General features: G+C 42.9%; 1 protein-coding gene across 3 annotated transcripts in view; it reads right to left on the bottom strand.

Annotated features, from left to right (window-relative positions):
- The window catches only part of plxnb2b (plexin b2b), a 123,540-nt gene that overhangs the window by 78,877 nt on the left and 24,265 nt on the right, over positions 1-20,398 (bottom strand). The window lies entirely within an intron of this gene.

The following is a 20,398-nucleotide window of genomic DNA, read 5'->3' as shown; positions in this document are numbered from 1 at the left end:
AGAGTTGTTGAAAATCAAAAGGTCCAAATGCAATGGAGAGTCTTTACACTGCCTCCCATTTCTACTTTTTCCATCTCATTACAGTGCACTTTGAATCTTTGAATACTAATAGACAGGTTTTACAAAACCATGCAGCCCTAATGATTTACAGCTATGGAAAGTAAATACACTCAGATACAAGCAGGGCGAACAAGCCTTGGAGGTATTATTCAGGGACATTCCTGTGTACACCGTAACTACGGTTTCATTTGAAAACATTATTTATGAGAACAATTTCCCCGACAGTGTCTAGAGGAAAACGGTAACGGCACTTAACATCTCTCCATCTTGAAAAAAGAAAATGCCATGCAAATGGATGATTTCTCATGCACTCCCCATGAACAATCCTACTCAAATGCTGCCCTGCAAATCACTTAATGCGGCGGGGAAGTGGCCATTTCTGCCTCGTCGTACAGCGTGTCAGAGATGGAGTGGTAGATTGTCACTGTGTAATTCCACTTCTTGCTTTGTGCCACCAAAACCCTCTCTCAAACATTTCAGCCATGATTTAGGGATATATATATATATATATATATATATATATATATATATATATATATATATATATATATATATATATATATATATATATATATATATATATATATATATATATAAATAAATATATAAAAAGAAAAACAATCCCCCCTCCCTCTAAGCTTTTTGCCCATTTGTGGTGAAATTATTTTTAGCTTTAGAAATACATGAGAATGAGAAAGAAAGAGACAGCAAAAGGGAGGGAGAGAGATGCTCCTCACAATGCCAGTGGATTATTGGCAGCTTGCAAAATCCCATCAAAAAGGATGGGATAGAAACAGATCACTCAGTGTTACATGGAAGAATAAGAGCTGCAGCACATTGTATAGCCGTAGCCTGCTGTGTTGTCCTCCTTGCCTCACTTCTTCTCATCTCTTCCCTCTGAGCATCGGGCCACTCCCAGGGAATTAACCCTGCAGTCATTATGCTGGTGAGGGTCACTGGATCTGTGGCATGTGTGGAAACACCAGTAGTGCTCTGGCTTCAGTGTGCCGCCTCAGGCGTCCTGCCTGCCTCCACACACAAACACACATGCACATCACGAACTGAGTACGTATATAGAGAATACCCACACACCCAGGCTTGCTGCCCAGTCACCAGTCAGCCTGCTTAATAAGGACGGCAAATAGTCCCTGCAGCACTAAAGGCACAATAACAGAAGCCATGATATTCTCTCTGTAGCTGGAGTTAAACCGTCTCCATGTCCAAGCAGAGGGCTGGAGGTTCAGAGGGCTAAACGCACACGCTCCATTTGAATTAGAGCTGGATTCACTGAGGTGACAGGGCTCGTTTTCAGCTGCAGCCTTTAGGGAGAAGCCAGCCAGGCTATCTCCTAAACCAGCACCACACTGACGTGCCACAGGTAAAACGCCAGTCCAAATAATGAGCGCAATGAGAGTAGGCAGGGCAAACAATGGCTTGAGGCACCTGCTGTAAATGCTGGCATCACTTTTTAATTGCCACTGTTCTCAGTTACGCTTGGTTGAAAGGAGGAGGAGTAGTCTTCTCTGTCATACTCAATCTGCGGTGTGCCATCCTTTACGCACAAACTATGCCAAGCCCTCCCTACCTTTAACTTGAAAATCAAACAGATGGAAGAATAACCCATTTTAGCACCCGCCATGAAATGCCTTTCAATATACCGCCTGCCCATAGCAATTTTCCCTTCTCCTACTTCGACTAAGGTGGCAAGATGAGCAGACAGACATTCAGGCACACACTCACCCCCCAGGGCATCATTATCTCAGACACAAGAGTTGCCGCCAAAAGTAATGGAGCTCTGGGTCTACCTGACTCCCATGGGGCAAAGTAGGGTCTACCATTGCAGCCCCTACTTTCTTACATCGAAATGGAAGAAATGAGTAAGCTCTCAGCAGTGTTTATATATATATTTAAAAAAACACACTGCCAGGGGCTCTGCTGTGGGATTATGAGAATTGGCCAAGAGTCAGTATAAGCAGGGAGGGGTGAAGGGGAGCAGTCCCCCCCCCCCCCGTTGGCTGGCTCTGTACTGTACTGGGCTGGGTTATACTGGGTTGGGTCAGGCTTTTTCTGTCAGCTCCCAGAACACAAAGATCCTTTTTTCTCCTGCCAATCACAACCAGATGTGCCCAGACTTGTTTTAAGAATTCTGATCCCTCACTCAGTCTTACACACACACACACACACACACACACAAATTCTGACAAAGACAAAAATACACACACGGTCACAAGAATGCACACAAACACGGCCTGGATGAGGCGCTGTAATCACCAAGGGGCCCAAAAGGAAACCCAGAGCAGGAATGGGCTCCAATAACATGCTTTTCAACACTGAAAAGCTCATTTCATTCACCCATACCCCCCCCAGGACATGTAGTTTGAGGAGATTCAACCTGACATGGCTGAGAGATTTAAGGGGTGTAGATAGAAGCCTATTTTCACATAGATACCCAGTCCTATCAATGCAATGCCAAGGCCTATCAATTACAGACTAGACAGGTGTCTACACCCGGATGTTCTTCAACAGGTATCCTCTCAACTCTAGAAAGAAAAAATACGCTGTAACACATTCGGCTGCAGAGGCATCAGTGTGCCTGTGGGTGTATTTTAATATTTGAGTGCCACTGGAATGTTTTCCTTCAAACACAGTGTGAGCACAAATTTATGCCCTCCAGCTACATAAAGCATTGATGTTAATGGTAACAGCACGAGTAGAGATTATTTTACAGCTGCTGTTTGTGTGTAAATGAATCAAGAGCTTGGAGGGGGTCATGTGTTGTGTATGTAGGCAGTCAGAGCTGATGTGCAATTAACTATTCATTACATAAACCTGATTAGGGAATTGTTCATCCATGCAGGTTATGTGCATAAGTATTACACAGCACCTTAACCTCTTTTCTCCTTTCTCCTGTGCTCCAGAGGATCTGGTCTCCCCTCTCTGTATCTTCTCTGCCATGGATCCACCTCCAGTAACATTATCAGCAAGTACCATCTGTTCCCTGCAGCAAGTGTAAAATTGAGCTGCTTGAGAGTTGTCCGATATCGATCGCAGCCACATTAATTTCATAACGCCACATACAGTGTGTCACCATTCGCAATCACACCATGGTATCTGTGCGCCCGGTCATGCCCACAGATGCCACTGCTCGCGATCTGCATTGAGTGTGGCTGCACTGCACGTGGATGTGATGCATGTACTTCTAATGCCAGAGCTGCACAACTGATGGTATATAATAGGATTTTGGCATAATTGTAATATTGAAACATCTTAGAATATCAGTTATACCAATTCATACTGTTCACATATTACATTGAAATTACCTGAAGTTTAATTTCAGCCACAATTAACCACGATGTAAATACCTTAATCTAACTGTGCTATGATGAGGAAGTTTAGGACATATTAATAAACATGAGGAGCTAATGTTTGTGATGAAATAATAAAAAGAGTCTAAAGCCTTGGTGCCCAACCACTACCACAGTGTTAATTACACATTGAAATAGGAATGAAATGAACAAACAACAAAAATACTGACCATTTTACAATTTCTGCTGATGATTTTACTTACATTTCTTATACATAAGCACCTTGTCCTTTAAGACATTTTGTAGTCCACTTCAATAGATATTTCCTACCTGAAAGTATAAATTACCTCCCATTGAAGCACTGTTTTTCTGCTGATCATCCTGAGAGTTTGTCAGAACACAGGCATGTTTTAGGAGTAAGACTTTTGGTGCTCATGAAGTAGCTCACAAATTAATCAATTGTGCACATCAATAATTCATGCATACAGAATAACAGAACAGTAAGTGTGTTGAACCCAAGCAGTTTGATTGCCCTTGACCAGACAACTTCCACTGTTTATTTTGCACCGCATCACACTGCGTCATGTGTACATCTAGCAACAAAGAGCTGGCAAACAAAGAGTAAACAAGAAATTATTAAACAATGTTAAATGTACCAGAAGGGCACAAATGTAGACTCATTAACAATATAACTAAAAATTAACAATATACTAAAAAAAATAAATAAAAAAAATAGGCAATCTACTGCATTTTTAAAGCCTATCCAGCTTTTCAAATACCCTGTCATTAGTGTTGGTAAAGGGAGAATTTTTTACTAGATGGTGGCACAAGATGAAAGGTTAGCAAAAATGATTAATCATTCTCATGGGAATGGGAAAATCCAAAACAAATTTAATGGAAATCGGTCCAAAAGCTCTCACAGACAGGCAGGCAGACTAACTAACCACTCTTGCCATCTCTAAGTGTGCTGCAAGCATGATAAAAACAATCACAAAAGCACCAGCAAAACCCTCCAAATGCATCAAACACAGTACAGTCATTTATTGGTATCTTGCAAATCCTTGAGGATCTCACCCATGGCAAGCTCAACGTGTCAACTGAAGTCATGCTTGAACGTGTCACAGTGCAAACCAGACACAGGGGGAGATCCAATCAGATGTGTCGGTGGTGTTGGTTTTTCGTTTTTTTTTTTTTTTACATTTGTTAGACTATATGTATACCTGTATACAAACTAGGCAGTCTATGAATTCCCTCAACTTCTCAGGAATCTATATGCTCTCTTTGTTGATTGTTGTCAAAACTAAAAGCTAATGTCAAACATATGGAAACTAAGCTGGCTAATTCGGGTGCCTTGTTTTTGATTCAATCAAGGAGTAAGTCTGTTGCAGAGGGCTTAAAACTCACAGTTGAGGCAATCTCGCTTCAAACAAACCAGACACAAGTGGCTAAACAAATAATTGACAGCAACTCATATGGGCCCAGACATTAAGTTCAATGAAACACAGTGAGAGGATTTAGCTGAGGCGAGTCATCAGCAGTCATCTTAGGAACAGCAAAAATACATAGACCACTTTACAGCCAGATGCTTAAAGCACATTAAGACCTAATCTCTCCGGGGTTACACAGGGAGCCAAAGAATGGAGATTGGTTGCAGAGGAAGTGGGAAGGCACGAGTTGAGTGGGTGTCCGCATGAGAGGAGTGCGTGCCCTACAGGCTGCTCTTTAGTAGATGGTCCATTGTGGGTGACTGTACAGATCGGTATATCAGGTCAATAGATCATTAAGCAATCCCTATGCTCCCGAAATAACACAGGGATCAGAGTGGAGATAAGAGCCTGGATCAATGCTAGACGGACGAGAGGATTGAGTGGTGGACGGAGGCTGGAACAGGGATTGAGGGTGTGTGCCCCGTCAGGGTAGTGAGCTGACCGGGTCTGTCATGTGGGCCATGTTAATGCAAAATTGTTAAAGGGCCGGTTCACCCGGTTCATAATTTAAAAACATTTTCCCACTTCTTGCTGTAGTGGTATTAAGCCATGCAGGCAGATTTGGTTTTATGAATGGAATTTAATTTGTGCTGTGGGAGCTGGGTAATAAAATAAAACTCCTGGTACTGGTAATAAAATAAGTCATTTCGGACGGTGTTTTAGCCACCATCATACTACAGAGCTAGAAAATAATAAACCACAGGAAAAATAATGTGGCCTTCAGAAAAAGACAAGCTTAGTGTTATTTTTAATATCAGAATTTGTCACAAGTAATTATTTACTTCTACTTTAACAATTAACACAAACAGTTGCAAACTACTAAAATGACTCATTCTGACTGTGAGTTACATCTTACCGTAAGAAAAGGACTTAGTTCAGCCATACAAAAAGACAGAGCAGCAAAGACAGAAACACCTGTGACATTACAACAACCCATTTATAAAGCTTGCAAAGCATATCTCATTAAGTTCATCTTTAGTTTTTGCTTCACCGTCTGTGTTGACTGATGTTAACAAGTCAGGTTAGCAAAATCCTTTTCCACATCTTTGGTTGTTGTCAAACTGTCACACTGAGATATCCTTTTAAAATCCAAAATGTTTCTCCAGATACAACTTAAAATCATGGGAGGACCAGTGCGTACGCCAAAGAAACTGTAGATAATTGGGGCTGTGATTAAAAAAAAAAAAAATCAAGACATATGCACTGTTGGCCAAATTAAAATCACTGACCAGTGCAGGTAGTATTGAAATCACCCCACCTTCTATAAAGACATAAACCCTATCCAAATGGGGCTATAGGGACTATGTCTTAGGTCTGTGGATTATCCAGAGTAACAGAGACACAATTTTGGGAAAGACACACCACTGTTGAATTTTTTAAAATGTAATTTTTCACTGCTATGAGCACCACAAACAAAGTTTCCTTCACTGTGCTTGGGTGACAGCAGAAATCTCAGAGGTGGATATCTCAAAACCCGGACAGGAAAATAAAAAACTATCTGCATGGCTAGAAACCATGAAATGCAAATGAGAAAGCATGTTTTTTGTAATTTGGGTGAACTGACCCTTTAAAGCATTAGCTCATGTGAGCATGGGTGGGCAGGAACGGGCGAGAGACTGTCTGGTTTTTGCCACCTCTGTGTCTCTGTAGGTGGGGTACTTGGGTAGCTTTATGAAACCAGGCAGCCAGGGGAATTAGACGGTATGAAATGGATGAAGTTCTAGATCAGTGAATAGGGAAGCACAGCTGCATAGAAATCACATTTATTGCCTTTTTAAAATTCACTAATACAGATCATTCTGTCTGGTTAACTCATTAACATCAGTTGTTATCTGGTGAACATAATGATACATTATTCCAAACGCCTCTAGGCAAAAGCTCAGCTATATGGCACTGCTTTTTAAAAGATGCCTTCTTTCACATAAGGATATTTATACAAAACACAACATTGTGTTGGCTAATGCCATCATAAAGCACTTAATCATATAGAGGAATTAATATGCCCCTACTAATGCCTTTCTATATGGCAAATATCAGTTTAAGCCCATTCTTATGACTGAGATCCATTCGTAGTCATTTTAAAGGTCAACACCTGGTGTTTATCAAATTCTCTCATGAAAAAGGCTAAAAAATTGATTTAGGATCATAACTGCTTCAAATTCTTTTAGATATTATTTTGTACTTCATATCATGTCTGTTGTTTTTTAGAAGGCAGAGAAGCTCTGTGTCTTTGATCACACTTTTTCATTATCATCTGTAAGCAGGACTAATATTAAAATAAACAGAGCAGGGGGTAAAAGCCTGGGGACTGGTGCTTCCTGCCCCCTGCCTGATGCCGCCGTGGATTCTTCCTGTCTGGGTGTCAGGGCCAGGCCTGCCTACTGGGGATCTGAGAAACTCTGTGTAGAGGAGAGAGAGGGGAAAGGAGGAGTGGCGGAAAGCCATACGCAAGCGCTCCACCCTAAAGAGGAACAGCATGCCAGCCCCGGTGGACATCTGTTTTCACAGGTGTGCTCACCCAATGTGATTAAGATTGGCGCTGCACACCCCCGAGCAATGCTGCACTGGTACACCGACACCGTGGGTGCCGGGGCATGGGTGTGAGACGCCTAGAACAGTTGTGTTGTTTTGGGGCAGATGGAACTGATGAGAGTTTGACTGAAAGAGGAAGGAACAAGTGGAGGAGAAAAGGAACGGATGGGGGGGGGTTTATGTGAGAAATATTCACAAGACTTATTCACTGCAAACAACTGTTTAGAGAAACACCATTTAAGAAGAGTGGGATTATTCGGAGCACATGCAGATTATCCTCTGCTGTTTGATTCTTTAAGTGCGAGGGAGAGATCACATGAAAGGATTGGAGTAAGCCATTCATGGGACTGGTGTTTTATAAATACCAGTACACTTACAAAATGGGCAAGACCGAAGGGTTTAAAAGGGAAACCACTTACCCCCAGAAAAGTCTATAGAGTATAAAGTCTCTGATATAGGTGGGCATAGGTTTTGGCATAACCATCACAGCGGGTATCCAATACTACAACGCACCTGCTTCCATGGCAACCAGAGGAGGGATTGCTTTCCCTTACACCAGCAGGCCACTTCATGCTTTAATGTAAAGCGACAACTTGCCGGAATTAATTTGTGTGTTGTCAAAAAAAAAGTCCCCCAAACAGATTTAAGTCAAAAAATTGAAAAAAAGCAATTTTCTTTATTTATGTTGGCTCCCCCATCCACCCCCACATCACTACTGCCACACCATAATTCTCCAGTGGTTTTTGAGAACTTTCAGCCATTTCAAGTGATCTCACTCCTGGAGTAGTACGAGGCAGCGACAAGAAAATCTTTAATGAACGAGAAAGCAATTCCATTTCACAGCAGCGAGGAACCGAGGAGGAGGGGCGGGAGAGTCAGTCACTAGCTTCTAAAGAGAAATGGAAGCCTTGGATAAAAGCTGCTCACCCCAAGATATCTCCAAAAAAAGAGAGGAGCAGACAGACTTAACACCAAATCATCCTGCTGTACGACTCAGAAGCTTACCTAGCACTGACAACTGACAGGAAGCGTGCTATGCTGTATGTAGCATATTAGCATCTGTGAATATCACTTTGCACATGCCCCCAAATGTCTTAAACCTTAAATCTGTGACTAATAGAGAAACAACATCTTTTACAGCAGAAATGATTTTGCAAATACGCAATAAATAGAAATAAAATGCATACTTTTACATGTTCAGTGTGGGTATCAAAGGCATAGAGCTCTGTTTTCATCACATATATTGGTGATTTTACAATGTTGCTGTGTAAAACCTGTTGCTAATACATGCTGAAGGGGAATATTCTATCAGCATAAGAATAGGAATGATAGATAAGCACATATACCATGCAGTATTCAGAGTTAATGTTGCTTGCTGTGATATCAAGCTGCTGGAAACAAACATATTCTATTAGCCAGTCAGGGATATATTACAAACCCTGATCCCACAGCCAATCCATAGTACTCATTCCATTATCCAGCCAATCATGTGCACCGCATCTCTCCCCCTTTCCACCCCCTCCCATCAATGAAGCAATGGCAGGCATCGCTCCTGCAACTCTGCTCAGCTCCAATCTACTTTTGCTTCCCTTCTCCTGGCAAGCACAACTCAGCGAGGGGTACAACTTCTCTCAAACGCTAGATGTGAGAAATGTATATATTTGTAAGTGCTAATACTAAGCGGCACAGAATGTTGGGCCAGCACCAGACAGATGGTTCTGAGAGAGGCAGAAGATCAGAGAGAAGCTCCCTCCCACCCTCTCTGTCCTCATTCGTCTATTTCTCTGAGAAAAGGCACTATCGCAGCTCTGCATGGCACCAAGGAGCTTCAGTGTACAAAAGCGGCCTTAATTCCCCTGATGGTTGAATCAGCTCACTCTAATAAGGGTATCAAAGTAGTTCATCAATGAGAGGACATTTAAAACTCAAAAGCCTACATATCCATGGGTGGAATACTATTGGGAGATTTCCTGGTGTGTAGAAGGACAAATAAGGCTCATAACAGAAAAACAGACAGATAAACAATACAAAACAACAAAGACTAATAGAAATTGTTTTGGAGAGAGAGGCAAGGAAAGCCCTTCTCATATTTGTAACTACGGAGAGGGAAATTCTTGTATGCAACTGGTTTAAAGGCACAATTAGCCTTGCCGCGTGTGTCCTTCATAAAGCACTATCGGAGTAGATTAATTGATATAATCAAAAGGCCAAGTGAGCTCAAATTATGAAGTCAGAATTCTCTGGAAAAGTTATAAAGTGTGAAAAAAGAAATGACTGACTCACTCTACATGCACTGCGTGTGCGTGTGTGCGTGCATGTGTGCGTGCGTGTGTGCGTGCGTGTAGGAGGGATTGTTTCATTTTCACAAGAGGAGGGATTTCATGTCTTTATTTGGCATATATCTGTTTTACACTTGGCTTGCTATGACACCTCATAGGAGGCCAGGGTCAAATAAAGTGCAGGAAAGCTCAACAACACTTGCACACAAGGGGAGGCAGGGCTACTCAGCAACTAAAAACACAGACAGACACACAAATGGATTCACTTTCACACACACAGAGATGGACAAGAAACCACACAGATGGACAAATTCAAAGTCTCTAGACACAAGGAAAAATCCTCTCCTTTTGCTTGAATGGGGCAGGCAGCCCGTGTGGGCTACATCAGCCAGGCTTTCAACGGTTTACATTAAATGGCTCAGACACATGTACAATCATCAACTCTGCCTCGTGCTCTGCTTCTGTCTTTTACTATCTCTTTCTATCAAAAACTCACAAATGGAATTCACCCACAGTGCAAAGAATCAGGGGTGAAGGCACCACGGCAGGACTGCTTCCACACAGAAATATGTTGCTGGTCTGGTGGAAAGAGAGGAAGGTGGAGCAGAAGCTGCCGATCGATTGGGATTTTCATTGCTGAGATGGGACATAAAGCTCTCTTTGTCTGCCCATGCTCTTCTGACCTTTATCGGGCCGCTGAAGAAGGCAAACGCTACCAGGCCGAGAGGGAAATGGAGTGTCTGTTTTGTGCTTAACACACTGCTCACAGATTGCAGAGCTGGCATGGTGTGGCGGACACAGACTGTGTGCCGACCTGGGTACTCTCCGCCCTGCCCAACCTTGGTATGACCGCGTGAGTGTGCCAACGAGGGCTCCATAACACCCTGTCCTCGCCTAACAAAAAAAAAAAGCCCTGAGACAAGGCTGGAAAACACAAACAGTCTCGAGACACAGAGTTCATTAACAGAAAAACGGCGGGAGGTGGGAAAAAAAGAGAGAAAGATGGGAATAAATGAGCAAATGACAACGGACGGAAGATGTGGGGAGAGGTTGGCAGCCGTCCATGAAAAAGACAGCTGGCAGCGACATCCTTCACAAACCTGGCGACGCAAGCGGCATGATGGAAGTAACCTCCAGAGACATAAAGAGAGTGAGAGAGGAAGGAAAGAGATGGAGGAGGGGGGTTGTGGTGGTAGATAACGGGGCTTTCGTCTCCAGATTCCCGTGCTAATTAACACAGTTCCACATACAAGGACCCCTGCCTGCCTCGCAGCCTGCCCCCAGTCTTCAGTGCAGTACACAGAGGGACAGAGAGTGAGGGGAAATTGTGTATATGCAAGTGAGCGTGCGTGCGTGCGTGTGTGTATGTGAGAGAAAGAGGGGAAGGGCTGGGGGAGTTTGAGGGATGAAAAGGGATGAAAGGTGAGGCAAGGTCTGGTGGCCTTGTCTGAAGGTGAGTCGGCTCCCCCGCCAGCCTGCAGCCTGGTTCCTCAAACGGAAAGAAGGGGGGGATGAAGACGAATGAGTCAGAGCACAGGGATGCTGATCAACGGCCGAGTCGCTCACCAGCCATCTCACTCTGTCACTCACCTCATCCAGAGGGATCGAGAGAGAGGGAGACAGAGAGACGTGAAGAGGCCAATGAGCCGGCACGGGTCCAGTCACAACACCACAGACACAAATCCTGGTTCTGTACCATTAGCTCCAAACTGTCATAAATCAGACAAAGCCAGCCAGCAGGACGGAGGGAGAAGGCCAAACAGAGAAGTCAAAAAGCCTCAGCCACACAGTACTGATCAGACAGCAAGAGGGGAAGCAAATAGCAACCTTTGAACATAGGAAGCATTTGTAACAACAAGACAGGCTCCACACATGTAATGGAAGAGCTGGACCTAGCAGGGCTGGGTACTGAACTTCAGTGCTTTTAGAAGTAACACAGAATGCCTGGTCAGATTTTTTTTGTCTTGTTTATTATTTCTTTTATCAGATATCTGATTATCTCAATAAGTGTGTATTAATACAACATCTAACACAGATGCATTGAGAAGTTTGGCATATTTTATAAAATTAAAAAAGGGGTTCTGTAAAAAACTATTTATATTCATAAAGCTATGGTATCTGCACTGACACTCAAGTATTTTATTGGCACAGGTCTCAAAGAAAAAAAAAGCTATTTCACACAAAAGAGATTGAATCCTAGAGTCTCTGCTTCTGTAGCTCATAAATGCCTGCATTAACATACACATGATCCTGCTAGTAGACTAGACATTTAGTCATTAGGATTTTGTCACTGTAAATTGTGGTGCTCGATTAGAACATGTGGGTTAGCATTTCCATTTGGAAATGCCATTACTGGAGCAAACACTTCATTAGTATTACTGCATGTAATAACCTCGACAAGGGATTTCCTAACCTAGATTTCAACCACACCCAACTCAGGCATGCAGCCCTACTGGCAGACAAGCACCACATCTGCCTCCCTGCTCTGAAAGTTGTACATATATATTGCATGAACCACTGGAGAAAAGACGATTGCTGTATATATATATATATATATATATATATATATATATATATATATATATATATATATATATATATATATATATATATATATGTGTGTGTGTGTGTGTGTGTGTGTGTGTGTGTGTGTGTGTGTGTGTGTATAAAGACTGGATTCCATGTAAGAGAAGCACAAACTGGCTCTGAGCAACTCTTGCTCTTGCAGCAAGTTCTGGTGAGCACGGGCCAATCCTACCTCACACAGCAGTACGCCATGGGGGGCTGAACACTTCCACACTGCGATCCAATTAATTTCATCTCCGCACGCCACACATTTCGACATGCTAGGAGCATAAGAAGAGGAAGTGCAGGTTTGAAAGGTGTGGAGGTGAGCGGTGAGGCAAGTGGGAATAACTGAGAAAGTGGGAAGTGGAAGGATGGGCCAAGGTTGGGGAATCTCAGAATTTCCTGTATCTTAAATTTGAGTTTCTGCACAGGGAGAAGAAAATGCAATTACACGTGCCCTCTCAGCCTTTTCAGGCAAGTGTGGTGTGTAGACGTGAGGGGGTAGTGGTGGGGTTTGTGCCCTGTGGCCGCCAGCACTCCCATACTCTATGTTAATAGACGCTTGTTCTGCATTCTAACAGGCATTTGGTGGCAAGGCTCTGAATGGGGAGCAGTGGAGGGTGAGTACAGAGCATCAGCAATGTAAGAAGTGAGGCGGGTAAGAAGTGAGGCGGGTCTGTCGCCCTGTGTCTCCGGAGATAGTAGGAATAATGAAAAACTCTGCCGGGACTTCAAAGCAAACGGCTGGTCATTTCCTGTGGTGATGGCTGATACAGGCCTACATGTTCAGGCAACAAGCACGCACACACTTAGTCACACATTCCTGCCAGCAAAACCCCAGCCAATGAACACTTCCTTTGATGGTATAGTAGAGCCAAGGAGAAGGAGAAACAAGTCTTTGGACGTGGAATAGATTTGAAAAGCCTTTGTGTGTTGCTGGCGGAACCACCTAAGTGCTTTAACCATGGCCCCAGGGTCAACACTTACGCAATGTGGGTGTAATGCCTAAAACCAGTTGACGATGTTAACCATTTTTTAACACTTTCATTTTTTGCGGAACTTTCACATTTGAAACTGGCAACATGTCACCAAAACACAACACAAGATAAGCTAATCAGTCATTTAAATACATTCTCGATTCTGTGTGTCAAGCAACATACCTTTTCTTGGCAGACACACTCACATATTATAGCAGGAAAACCACAGGTAGAATTAATATCATCAATAATGGTTACATTTCATTAAGGTGTTCTAATTCAACTTTGCATAAACTTCTAATTATAACTTTACCTGTGGCTATAAAAAAACATTTTATTTAGGCATCCATCCCTTCTCTGTATAATCTCTTCAGTGTTCCCATGATACATTGCAGAACAGTTGTATCCAGCATATCCAGTATCGTCTTTTATAATTTACATTGTTTCCTGTTAACAGTAATTGAGCAGCTTTTGATTTATTGGGTTCTTCCAGCAGAACTGTTTTTATACTCATTACTGAGTTACTGCTATTACTTTGTGTTCCACACATTTTGTACAATCCCTCCTCTGAGGTTTCAGTTGACTATTTTTCACTTAGACTCGAAAGATAATTATCTGTACACTAACACAAAATAGGCAAACATTCGGATGGAGATGTGTGTGTTGCTCATCTCTGGGTCATTACAGCCTCACATGTGCAAGCATGTACAAGCAACACAATCTGACTGGTGATCTATGTGAGGGACGGAAGGCTGCTAGGTCCAGCAGGCTAACATAAACAGGCCTTCATTCCCATTGCTTATCAAATCATCTAGTTCTGTTATGAAAGCCATACTGCAGGTCTTTTGTGATTGTATGTATGTGTGAGTACGCTCCCAGAAACACATTCATGTATGTGTCTGTGTCTTATGTGCAAGCAAAAATCACCAAGAGCATGCATGAGACAGAGCGAACAAAAAACACACATCTGGTTCCATTCAGGATGCCTGGAATTCTTTGCCTGCATGGTTCAGATTACTTCCCAAGCCCCCTTGCTGGCTGCGCAGGAGACCAGATAAACTATGCCACTCAACACAATGTCTCGCCTATTCAACATGCAACTGGAAGGGTGTAGGCTGACAAGGACTAGAGGTGAAGCGGAGTTTATAGGCAGGTTCTGGGTGTAGACAAGTCTCAAGAGGGAGACTACCCAGGTATGCTAATTTATTGCTTCTAAACCATGCAGACCCCTCCTTACAGTATGGTGAGCAGGAGTGGGTCCCACAGGAAGGGCGTGTAAAAGGTTCTGCCAGACGCAACAGCACCTTGATATGATCCTAACCCCTCCTATTGATATCCACTGGGCAAAGCCCCAGCTGTAGAGGGTCAGCTCTATAGGGATTCAGACCAGAAAGACAGAGATAATAAGGTCAGGAAATGAACCTTGGGAGAATTGTTTAAGGCTGTACTGCAGCATAGGCAGGCCTAAAACATGTAAGAGGAGAGTCAGAAATCCAACTGATGCAAACCATGTTTATTGTTGTTTTGTTGCAAGAGACCTGATGTGCAGCTATAAAATACAAGATGATTTCAATTCCAAAATGAAAACATCTTTACACCTTGGGATAAGTTAATTCTACATACCAATATAGCTATAATTCCTAAACATCCCCTTCCCTTTACATTTCCGAACGCCCCTTTCCAATTCCCCCATCCTGTTCTCTTATCTCCCAGGTTTGACGGAGTGATGTCTTCAGCCAAAATCACCTCGTCTACTCCTGTTCCCCAGGAGATGGAGTGCGAGTGATGTAGACGATTCAATCAGTGAGAAGTGAAAGAGCAGATCACAGACAATATGCCGCGGCCCCATTATCCCTGGTCCTCGGTTACCACTAGCGACGCTTAGCTTGGGCCCCCACCTAATGGGCCATAATATCATTTTACACCATGTTCCAGCTCTTTATACTAGCTCTAAACATAACTCTGTCGCCAAGGCACAATAAAAACAGATATATTTCTATTACTCCTCACGAAGCATATCACCAGATCTGAGCCCCCCTACAAAAGGAAACTAATATCTACAGGAACCTGCTATTTTCCTTGGCTCATTTAGAGCAGACGCACAGTTGTTATTACATTGAGCTGCACTCTGCCGGCCTCACCTCCCCATACCGTTCACTCAGCGTGTAATGGATGTTTTATTATAATCAAATGAATACAATATCTTCACCATAAATAACCTAGTAAAAAAGCCATTTTCTCTGCCTCGCAATATGTTTAAATGTCCATCATGCCCAAAGCAACGAGGTGCCACATGTTTAATTCAGAGCTGATGCAATTTGCGTGTTGTGTGCTACTGTATAGGTGAAAACAGCAACTCGTCTACCCTTTACTCACCCTCACGTCCCCACGCTGCCCCCTTCCACTCAGCCAATAATCACACTCCACAATTTCTTGCATAAAGTCGTGCAAGTCTCCGGCAGGTTCATTACTTTGCATGATGGGAGGAAGAGGAAATGTCACCTGGGTACTCTGCTATTGAGGCCACTCACTTTCTTCATCTCACAGGGTAAATGCTGTGCTTGTAAGTCTTGAGCCAGATGAGCAGAATTTCCCTTCAGCAAGGGCAAGGAATCAACTAGGAATCCTCCCCTAAACACAGGGTATATGGCATTGTCCTCTACCCTATATATCATTAGGTCTGACCAGCCCATTTACACTATGAGGACCTGACAAGAGATGAGCAAAAACGGGGGGGGGGGGGGGCAAGACGGAGCAGAAGGGGAGTTGGTTGGGAAATCCAATCTCTCACACAGAGGAGCAGAGACAGGCGGGCAGATAGGCTCCAGGCCCAGAATAACCTCGGCGGTATCCATGAATGAAATGACAGGATTAAAGGGATATTAGAAAACCTGCTGAGATGGTTGATAATGCTGTTTATGGTTGGGCGTCACACCGCTTGTAGGGAAAGAGTCAAACTGTTTGACTACTGAAAATATGGACAAGCTCTTCACCAAGCAGGAAATTCAAGGCCATGGGTCTCTCTCTCTGTTTACAGTAATGCTTGGCGTTGGCTACTTGACGGATATTAACACAAATACTTAAAGATTGATGTCTGTGGCAATATTATGGCTGAACCTCTTAAAAATAGGGACAGTAAACATAAGCCCTGCTATCCTGGTTAAGAATGGGATTATTGTTGTGTCAACAACCCCCATAGATAATAGTAATTACTGCCCTTGTTGCAGCGCCATCAGACTGCAACTTCGCTAGCTGACAGCTTGGTCCTAATTACCAAGAACCACCAATTACTGGCTCCATTTCATTATTTATATTGCTCAGCACACCCAAATGAAAGAGACTTCAGTGACTCTGAGCAGTCAAATCTCTAGCAGCTGCAGAGGAGCATCCAGAAGACCTGCTGAATCATTGTCTCATAGTTTTTTTCTGACAATATGCTAGTCAGCAAGCAAACATTGTTAGTGCAAGGAAAAGTGAGTAAAAATAGCAAAATGAAGCCAAGAGGGGGCTGCCTTTACTTCCGCTTTGCCAGCCACAGGAAGTAATTTAGCTGCAAAGGAAGTGCATTATCATCTCTTCTATTCCCACTTGCTCCTGCTCGTTTATCTGCCAACAGGGCTGCAGAGTCAATTCTAAAACATCAGCCCTGGAGCTTTTAACTACTAAAACAGTTTGCATGTTGTATCTAGATTCATATTTCATTAATTTCACTGTGAGATCTATGTTAGAATAATTGACTTGTCTGGTGCCATGTAAGAGATGCCTCTGAAAATAATTAAAAAACATAAAAACACAATTCTTTATCTGTTGAGCGTATTCAACCATCCGCGCACACACACAGACTTTCGCAGATGTTTCCCATCACCCTCTGCTGCCAAGCGTCGTCCAGTGATGGCTGAGAGGAGGCGAGTGGGGGCTCGGGGCGGGGGTGTGAAATTCTGCTATTCCTGCTCCAGTGAATTCTGCTGAAACTTGGCAGATCATTGTGGAGATTTGTATGTCTGTGGATTTGATATGAAACTGTTTGAGAGGCTTGTCTGGAATTTGTCTCTCAACATGCCTCCCCTTAAAGTGGGCCTGGCTGTTTAGCTTATGTTCCCATAAAGCCTGACGGCCACATTTCTCAGCCCTCAAGGGTGCAGATGGCCGATTAACTCGGCAGACAGGTCTTATACCATCATCTGAAAGATAACCATTACAACACTTTGTTGCTTCAAAAAAGCATGCCTGCGTAAAGAAAAGCCCATAATCCTCAAATAGGGGAGACAATCAAAAAGCATCCGCATCATCTATACAGATTTCTGCAATTGTACACCTTGTTGATTAAAAAAGACTCTCTCTATTGGTGATTCAATGAATCACAAACCTGCTCAAACAGCAGCTCATGCTCAGCAAGCTATAAAGCATGTAAAGCTGTCATGTTCCAAATGGACAAGCAGTCTCAAAAAAACGATTAAATATGTACAAAAGGAATCTACCATCACGATCCAAAGTGCTTAGCATTTAGATGACAGTTGTGCAGGGCAGGCCTTGTTTGCAGGGGCTGGAGTGGAGCAGTATATGTGGCCCGGAGGCCGGATCTGTTCCAACTGTGCCCTGGCAAGAAAACGCTCAGCCCAGTCAGCCTCGACAGCTTGGATATTCACAGGGGGCAATGGAAAACTGGAGGGTTGCAGTACAATGATGGAGTTTGGGGAGCTTGGAGGAGGAAGTGAAGGTGTTATGAGTCAGGAACAAGGTGTTTTATATTATTGTGGTACCACAAGGACATGGCATTTGCCATGTTCAATGAGCAAAACCAAACGTAGGCTGGTGATGAGGGCCTCATGTCTGTGTTGGCCTGCAGTGATTAACTATCATCTGGCAGGTGTGTCTGGAGGGGCTAACAGCAATTTTAACCACTTTAATACATTCTGAAGGTGTTAGTTTATGCCAGCACTACAATACCTTGCCTTGGTGATGCCTTTGCTTTTTGATGTAGTCTGGAATTCAATTATACATTTATCACCACTGAGAAATCTAAACAGAAATGACTCAATGGTTCATTAAAAAAAACATAGAAGGACCATGAGGTTTTTTTAACATGTGCATTCTCTCCACTATGATTTAGATTACATGACACATTGTCATTTGACAAATCATTGTGACAATTTCAGAGGTTCCATAGATCAGAGCAGTTAAAGTTATGATCATCAGTTTGATTTAGTGTGGCAAATGAATTATTCACTCTCATCTCTGGGGATACATAGTTAAAATCTGACTAATTTTCAATATCATAGCAGTCTTTTGATGTGGGACAGCATTCTCCTCACTTGATTAACCTGAACAAACTTCAGAAGTGCCACAGGGTATCGCCATCAGCAATATTCTAAACAAATGAGGAGCCTTTTTTCCAAAACAATATTTTGTATGGGCTTCATCTTTGAAATATTGTGTGTCAGACGCCATTACTGTCCATTAAATTGTCCTGTTTACATAGTTTTCTATATCCTTCAAAGAAACACAGTTAAAAAGGTAAACTAAATGAGTTTCTCACACAATAAGAGTCTGAAGCTGTGTAGTTGACGGCATTGAAGTATCTGCAAGCAACAGCAGATAAAAAGGTCAGTGTCGCGCAAGAGAAGAGAAAACTATAGGACCCACTCTCACCACTGCACACAAAAAAACAAGAGATTTGTTTGCTCTTGTGCATCCTAATTCATTCATCCCAAAGTACCTCTTGGCTCCAGGGTTGTGCCAAGGCAAAATCTCATGGGAGAAATGATTGACACCTACTAATGCTCATGGATACCAAAATGCATGTAATTACCATGACATTTACACCATCTTCTGGGATGTGAGATGAAGTGTGGGAACAACAAAGGAATAAAACAGTGAACAAAACTCCAAAGATAAGAAGTGTGAGTTTTTTGTGCTGTGTTTTGGGTCACAAGTGTGGCTTAAGTACTTTGAGGAAAAGCATCTCTCCACCGAAGTTCTAATAATTCAGCACAGCCAGAATAACCACCTGGGATAGCCTACATTTCAAATGTGCCATATTTTGTTTATCTTTAACACCAGCGCGTAGGCTGGCAGGCATGCAGTACTGGAGGTAATGTGAGCTACAACAATTATGACCTCAGCAAACAGTCGATTATGGAGAAGATGAGTGAGAAAAGGAGTTGTCTGTCAAGCTAAGCCCTCCACAGATGGACGAGTGTAGCACACTAAGAAACCAGCAAGTCCTGAGGCTTTGTGGCAGCTTTGGGGTTTAAAGTACACCACAGAAACAGTTAGGAGGAAGTGATGAACAGTGGGTAAACCCAACTGCAGTATATCACATGCAATTAGATGTTAATATTCCTCACCCTATCATTCATTTGAACAGAAGAAGCTTTTACAGCTGTCGATATAAACCTATTATTCCAGTAGTTAATTGCCGGGGACCTTCATTTGATTAGCATGTAGAAACCTACTGTTGTGCGAATAAAGTTTTGAAAGAACACAACTTATCCTAACTTGTAGGCCAAGACTTGACTTATAATTGGACCATTGTTTCCTGACATACAAACGCACAGCATGGATCATTTACTAGCCAGCAATGTTCCCCTTGTATGAGCACAACAAAAAAATGTATTGGTGTAGTGTGGTACTTGGGTGATGACCCTAGCCTGTCTGTCTGCCAAGTGAGATGGTCAACTATCTGCTGGGTAGCAAAGTTACTGCATCACTCCCTTCCCTCTGCACCATACCCTTTATCTGCTCAGTCCCTTCCCTAGAGCTCACTATCGCCATGTTACTTCTACTCTCGTACTGGCAGGCAAACAATGGGAGCCAGGACTGTCTTAACAAGTGGAAAGTGGAGGCTTGACTAATTAGAGGCACCCCCCAACCCATCGCCTCCAACCCATCCTGTTAACTCAGAACAGTGTGATGCAGCTTGGTGAGGGCTGGGACTGTTGGGCCCATCGTGAGACAAATAGGGTTGGAAGTTGTTTTTTTTTCTGGCTGCTAGCCAATGGGGGACCGTAGTAATTGCCTGAATCCCACTGTGGCAAGAGAGGAGAAAGAGTGTGAGGGTGGCACAAGCCAAGAAAAGTGAGAAAATGCTGGGAACAAGTGTGGTAATAAAAGTCGAGCAATACAAAAATACAGAGAAAGAGCAGACAGATAGAAGCTTAGAAAAATGAGGCACAAAAGATAAATGTTTA

The sequence above is a fragment of the Micropterus salmoides genome, unplaced genomic scaffold (genome assembly GCF_014851395.1).
Source record: "Micropterus salmoides isolate LMB-PRFRI ecotype aquatic unplaced genomic scaffold, ASM1485139v1 Ms_hic_scaffold_8, whole genome shotgun sequence".
Classification (NCBI taxonomy): domain Eukaryota; kingdom Metazoa; phylum Chordata; class Actinopteri; order Centrarchiformes; family Centrarchidae; genus Micropterus; species Micropterus salmoides.
This window is presented reverse-complemented; position numbering and strand designations above follow the sequence as displayed.